This window comes from Myotis yumanensis, unplaced genomic scaffold (genome assembly GCF_028538775.1).
Source record: "Myotis yumanensis isolate MYYU_CA2020_CCGP unplaced genomic scaffold, mMyoYum1.0.hap1 SCAF_8, whole genome shotgun sequence".
Lineage (NCBI taxonomy): Eukaryota > Metazoa > Chordata > Mammalia > Chiroptera > Vespertilionidae > Myotis > Myotis yumanensis.
This window is the reverse complement of record NW_027223759.1, coordinates 44,916,746-44,924,277: the sequence shown is the minus strand read 5'-3', so window position 1 is coordinate 44,924,277 and position 7,532 is coordinate 44,916,746.

Sequence of the window (7,532 nt, the reverse complement as noted above, 5' to 3'; positions counted from 1 at the left end):
CCATTTCTCACTTTCCGTCGTTGATCAGCTTCCTTTTATTTACCGTCTCTCTCTTTGGGTCCTGGGCTCAGGCGTTGGTCTTCATCATGTAGGGTGTACCTTGGGCTTCTGGTTACTAACAGCAGTGGCGTGTGCATGTGTGTGTTGTTTCCAGTCCTGACTATCTTCAAGTGTCACTTCTGATGGTGTCTAGGTGGTTTCGACAAACAGGCTGCCTCATTTCAAGGGCCTGCTGCCGATAAGCCCATGGGAGCATGTGCCCTGCGTGCTCCCTGGGCGTGTGGGGGGAAGGCACGCCGATTCTTCCGGACAGGCACTGTGCGCTCACTCCGCCAAGCGCGTGCGTGCGCTGTTATCTCTGTCTGAAATGCCCTTGCCTGGCCAATTTTGACTTGTCCTCTAAGTGTCTAATCAGGCATCACTTCCTCCGGGAAGCTCCCTGGCCATCCAGACTGGGCTGGGCACGGGGTTCTTTCACAATCAGCTGGTATAGCCACTTGTGGAGCCAGTTGTTTAGGGCTGGAGTCACTTCTGATTGGTCAGTCACACATCTTGAGAACCTATGGTTAGAGCCTCTTCCCTGAGTTCCACTGCATCCGATATATGTCCCTGGTGTGCCCTGTGTCACATTGTTTCAGAGTCACCTCCTAGTAGATGGTGAGCTCCTTGAAAACTGGGACTGTCTTTTAACTATTCCCAGTGTTAGGAACGCAGTAGGCCTTGGGAATGACCCATCCCGTCCCCTCAGAGTCTCTTAAACTGTGCGGCAGGGCCCCGTTGTCCCCAGTGCGCATATCTCTTCCAGCCTCATTGCTGTTTCTCACTTCCCCCTATTACATTGCAAAGTCCCTGTGGTAACCAACTATGTCCTAATTCATTTCTCTTATCTGGTGCCTGGCCCCCTGCCTGCCATTTATGGTAGATGCTAAATAAGTGTAGAAGAAACGTTTTAAGTTTATATCTCTTTAATGAAACAGTTTCAGAATGGCAGATTATTATATCCCCTTTTGTTTGTATCTGCTGAAGTGGGTGGCAAGTTGAATATGAACTACACCATGCGACTTTTGTCAACACTTGGTTTGGGTGTTCTTAAGTGTCCTCAGGTACAAGACTGTAGCGTGACCAGACTTTTGTGACTTTTGAGATTAGGAAGTAACGGAAGTCTGTGATTGAGTCAGTGATCACACTCTGGGCATTCTGTGTACCCCACGGTCTTCTTATGTCCTGGGGTGTGTCTTTATCGGGCACCTTGCAGAGACCGCCCAAGCCTTTGACTGGGCTGGGATTCTAGCACCTCAGACTGGTCACGGAAGGGAAGGGGGCTGGCGTTTTTGTCCAAAAACGAGGGTAGGTGGAGGGCAGGCATCCAGTCTGCACTAGTAGGTGGAGAGCAAAGACTAGATTTCAAGTAAAGTCCAGAAGGAAGAAGCAGCTAGAGCAGTGGTTCTCAACCTTCCTAATGCCGCGACCCTTTAATACAGTTCCTCATGTTGTGGTGACCCCCAACCATAAAATTATTTTCGTTGCTACTTCATAACTGTAATTTTGCTACTGTTATGAATCGTCATGTAAATATCTGATATGCAGGATGTATTTTCATTGTTACAAATTGAGCATCATTAAAGCATAGTGATTAATCACAAAACAATATGTAATTATATATGTGTTTTCCGATGGTCTTAGGCGACCCCTGTGAAAGGGTCGTTCAACCCCCAAAGGGGTCGCGACCCACAGGTTGAGAACCTCTGAGCTAGAGGAACTGAAAGGAGGTAGGAAAGACTTCCAGAGGCAACGGGCTGCAGCGCAGGGGGGCAGGCGGAGTCACTGCAGACCTGTGGGCGGGTCGCTGGGCAGAGAGGGGTTTGGGGGCATCCGGTGAGCATGGAGAGAGGAAGGAAGAAGTCGGCCTCTTGGTTGTGTGCAGTGGCGAGCTCAAGGGTCACCACAGGCACCCTGTGTGTCAGAGGCCATGGTGTAGATGGTGTCTGAACTGTCCTAGCCAGGCCACCTCCGGGGCCTGAGGTGGTGGAAGTCACTTATGAAGGACAGGCCACAAGACCGGATGTTGCCCTCCTCTGTGTTCTGAGCAGCCCAGGTTCAGACAGCAAAGGCTCCTCCTCATGCCAGAATAAGGCAGAATCGGCTGAAATAAATGTGATTAAAGTGTCAGCGCAGCCCACATAAGGGGATGGGGCCGCCCGTTACCCAGTCAGGGATTCCCACCTGCTGAATGGCAGGCGCTCACAACCTGTGCAGGATGAATGGGGACCAAACTCCCCGGAAGAGAAAACGGGGAAGCTTGCTTCCACGTTTTAAAAAAATAATACCAACCAAGTTTAGCAGGATTAAGAATGGAGAAAACAGGCCGGACTCACTTTCCTCTCGGAAGGAGACTCTTTCTTTCCTAGCCAGCTTACGTCAGAGTAGATGGTGAGGACTTGATGAAACAATGTCTTTATTTCCTATGTATATTTCTTTGTTCCAAAAAGGGCTCTAATGTGTTTTCATGTTGGGTTCAAAGAAGAGATTGTCCTGGAAAATCCGAGCTCCTTTGGAAGGGCAGCCGGACACGAAACCCTTTGTGCCAGACCTTCACCTTGTTACGCTGAGAACTGAATTAATTCCTGAGCCCGGGTGGGCTCTCGGGCTCAGGTGGCTCTTAATTTAAAGCAATTTATATTCAAAGAACGTGCTCACACGTGGGCTCACACAGAATCAATGAAGTCAAGAGAGGAAACGGGGGGCGGGGGGTGGGGGGGAGCAACAGCAACAACAAAAAAAAGCGAATGCAACCAAGACACACTTACGTGAAAGGGCAAAATGAAAATTTTTGTGTTGAATTTCTGTAAAAAATATTTGTATACATGGCCTCATTTCAGCCAACATTCTGAATGTTGCACACTATTTGCTCTTCTCCCCCTCCCTCTTGGCCCTCCCCTTACAAAATAAGGCTGCATCTCGTCCTAGATGAGGCCTTGCTTCCTATTTTTCTTAACATTTAAACAAGTGCACAGTTTGAGAGCCTAGGAGAGCACAGGCCAGTTTGCTGCCACTTTCCTCCAACCACCTCAGGGGGAGTGAGGCCCTCATGCGCGTCCCCTTAACCAAGCTGCACAGTTTTGTCATGTCCGTGAAGCCTGCTGGCATATAAATATAACCCCACATTCTTTTATGAAATGCATAAATGCAATGAAATAGTTGCTGTGCTTCTCTTCTGGAGGCAGGAGGAGAAAAATGTCAAACTCTCATTGTTCAGTGTTCCTAACAGACCCCTTTTGTGTGCTCGCTGTGGCTTTCCAGCGCAAAGTTCCAAACTGCAGATAATAGCTTAAAAGGCGATCTGAACCCATTCTGTTATGTAGATGAAAGGAAGTCTTTAAAATTAATCTATGGCATCTCTGAATAAAAAAGAAGGGCACTCATCCAACTCATTTCCTTGGGCCAAAGCAGTGAGCAAGCAGAACAAAAATGCCAAACTTCTGCTCACAGGCTAGGGTTTGACAGGGCACGAGCAGAGCAGATTAGCAACCAGATTTTTGCTTCTGACCTGTCGCTGTTTGGAAATATGAAACAGTGTGTTATTATTCAATGTTATCACTATGTTAAAAGTTACTGGAAGGCATCTGACTGGAGAAAGTGTAACATAAAGGTTAAAAACCTGTTCCATTGCTGTTTTATAACAAGATATTATATGAGATAACGTATTTAAAAGGAGATAAAAATAATCCTCATTTAAAAAATTACAAAACTGTTAGAAGACAGCCTACACCAAGGGAGGCATCTGAAAAACTGTTTGTCAAGTAGGAATGAACATACTGTGAAATATGTATTAGATATCATCCTAGAGCAGTGACGGCGAACCTTTTGAGCTCAGCGTGTCAGCATTTTGAAAAACCCTAACTTAACTCTGGTGCCGTGTCACGTATAGAAATTTTTTTGATATTTGCAACCATAGTAAGACAAAGACTTATATTTTTGATATTTATTTTATATATTTAAATGCCATTTAACAAAGAAAAATCAACCAAAAAAATGAGTTCACGTGTCACCTCTGACACGCGTGTCATAGGTTCGCCATCACTGTCCTAGAGAATCAATTTTCTTAACCAAACTGGGTCTCCAAACTTATTTACATTGCAACAATTCCATATTCAGGAATCAAATACAAATATTGGAAAAATAAGAGATTTAAAGAAATTCTGAGTTAACATCAGTTAAAATGGCATCTGTCATTCAGGGCATTCAGGTGAAAAGACTTGGAAGTAATCTTCAGAAGTACTCATTTAGGGATCTCACTTACAAAATAATTATGCAGATCAATACAGTGCCTGTATGCAAGCAGTAAGTGGAAAATATACTAAAAATAGAGATTTCATTCACAGTAAGATGTTACGGCCAAAGGTGATCCTGAGTTGGGGGGGTGAAAGGATTGAGAAAAGACAGACAAGAGAATGAAAGCTGGGTCTCGGTGGGACGCTGCTCCCTGAAGAGGAGACAATGCCAGCACCCACAAGCCGTGTCTTTATTTTATAGCAGATGCCACGAGGCAAAGTAGGGGCGTGATCACATTGTTTACAGCTTTCTCGTGAGTTTCAACCCTTCTCAACTACATGCACCTGAACTCTAGCACAAGGCACGTGGGCCCACGTGTTCGGACCATAGGTTCAAGCTTACAGCCATAGCTGTTGGGTATAATTGTGCTGGGACTTGCACGTGGCAATGAGAGGGCCCTGTCCTTTCATTAGTCCGAGGCTTGAACCTGGCCAAAACACTGTAGCCGCGCCCCACAGTAAGACATATACACACACAAAACATAAAATTCAGAGGAATAGAAATATGCTACACCAATATGTCAAAGAAACCCAACTTTCTTATTGACACATGTAAAAGAGGTTTTGAATACATGAGAACATACTCTATATGCCTACTAATAAAAACACAATATTAGTAGTAAGCCAATCCCCTCAAATTAAGCTCTAATATTTTTGACACATCCATAATGAAAATGCTAATGAGATTTTTAAGGAGAACCAGACAGAAATGTTGTAATGTTCATTTGGAAAAAAAAAAAAAATCCATGTAAGAGTATCCAGGAAAATCCTGAAAAAGTAGAAAAACGATGTAGGACTTTTCCAGGTTGGAAAATGTACTGATGTACTGTAAAGATTTTTATTAAAATAGTATGGCACTGCCCTGGCTGGGTTGTTCGGTTGGTTGTAGAATTGTCCCTGTACATCAAAAGGTTGGGGGTTCAATTCCCTGTCAGGGTGAGTATGGGAGGCAACCATCAATGTTTCTCACATCGATGTTTCTCTCCCTCTCTCTCTCTTTCTCTCCCTTCCTCTCTCTCTAAAAAATAAATAAACATATCCTCTGGTGAGGATTAAAAAAAATACAGTATAGACCTATCACAAGAATAGATCAATAGGAAAGAATAAATAACATATTAATTGGGCAGACATGCTCAGAGATGAACACATATAGCTCGAGTTTTTCTTCCCAAGGAGGCTTCTTACCTCTCAGTTAAATATATGTCTACCGGCCATTTCTTCAGTTTATCAATATGCTATAAACCCTGAGGGTGAAAATACTATTATATTCTTTGTTTTAATTCCTGCACAGTGCCTGGAAATAATAGGTATTCAGTGGTTCACGAGTGAATAAGTGAATATATGAACGAATGTGCATTGAAAAAGAAAACTTTGAATAAAATTAGGAAGACCCACCAACTTTAAATCTCTGATTGAAAGTTACTGACAAAATTCCTTTATAATAGCTAACATTGGAATGAGATTTTCTATTTAATAAACCAAGCCCCAGCTGATCCTTGAATGTTTTTCAAATTATATTCATTTATAGACTTTTTTATGGAAAAAAATTCTTGTTAGCCCAAGTGATAATTCAAATTATTACTTTTAAAAGTAACATTACTTAAATATATACACACACAAAACTAGGTATATACTTCTTAGGTTTAAGACCCTTAAGAAGCATAACACCAACATATATTTACCAATTAAATATCCATAATTATAAAATCAGTAAAATTCAAATGAGCAACAGATATTTATGTAAACTAAATTGCTGATGTTGGGTTTAATAATAGGAAGATGTATTCATTTTTTAAAATATGTTTTTATTGATTTTTAGAGAGAGAGGAAGGGGAGAGGGATAGAAACATCGATTGGCTGCCTCTTACACTCCCCTTACTGGGGACTGAGTCTAAAACCCAGGCATGTGCCCTGACCAGAATCGAGCTGGTGACCTCTTGGTTCATGGGTCATTGCTCTACCACTGAGCAACACTGGCTGGGCTAGGGAGATGTGATTAGTTGTTTATATTTCATTAGTAGACTTGATTCTTTTGATCTTGAATATGATGGATCATTGTTTGTTGTCATTGCTATTATTGCTAGTTTTTACGTTGGGTTTCTATCCACTGATTCATTATATTAGTTGTCCAATCAGGTTAATACAGTGCCTTGTATACAATGTGTATAGTGTGTTGGATACAGCACTGAAGGTTTAACACTAGTCTCTTGGAAACACAAATGCAGACAGATGCTGAACTCAAGACAGTGTTTGATTGCAAGGTTGTCATCCAATGGCCCAGAACACTCTGATATTACTTTTCTTAGCTCAGAATCCAAATAAAAACCACAATTTTAAAAATTCTTTCAGAACTTGTCAATCTCAGTTTGAAAAGCATAGCTCTAGCTTATTTCAAGTAGTAACTGTGGTTTTGGGTTTTTGTTTTTTTAATTCCAGGATAACAGAAGAAGTTGGGCAATCTTTTGCGATTGTTGTAAGTGAGATATTTGGAGGCCATTAATCCATGTTTTCAACACCCATCTCAGGCATGAACCAACTTATCCTCCTTTGGGGATAGGCACTGCTAACCCTATTCTGCAGGTGACGAAACTGAGGCAGCGAACAGCACTCCAGGGGCATGGAGAAAGTTGTGGTGAAGTTTAGGTGAGAGGTCAAAGTTGTGCCAAATTGAGAGGAAAAGTGAGGGGTAATCACACAAATTGCCCAGCCTTTGGTTTGCTCTGATAATCATTTAGGCTTTACCTTTTTTGTTCTTCTGGCTAAACAGGACTCATTGGTATCTCAGACCACAATGCACAGAGCCTCACTGAGCACGTGTACTAAATACACACTCCTGTACCTCCCTCAGGGGTCCCATTCAGCTACAAGGGAAGAGATGAAAGCTAATAGCTTGTCTGAGACCAGGAGAGCTGGCAGTCAGCTTGCAAGGTGTTATCTGCTTCTAATTATAGACCCACGAAGGGTCCATGGGAGCTGCTGTTCTTCCGCAAGTACGGGTGTCCCTTCTTCTTGAGCAGCTGCCAGGTGCTCAGCAGCTTGGGAGCCCTTCAAACAAATAAGCACCTGAGATTGCATTGCCTCAGCTGTGGCAAGTGGAGGCACAACCCTCAGGTATTTGGGCGTGCACTTGCCTTAGTCATAATGAAACCGGAGAGAATGTCTTCAGATCAGACCAGGTTGTAACCACCTCCCCAAATATGA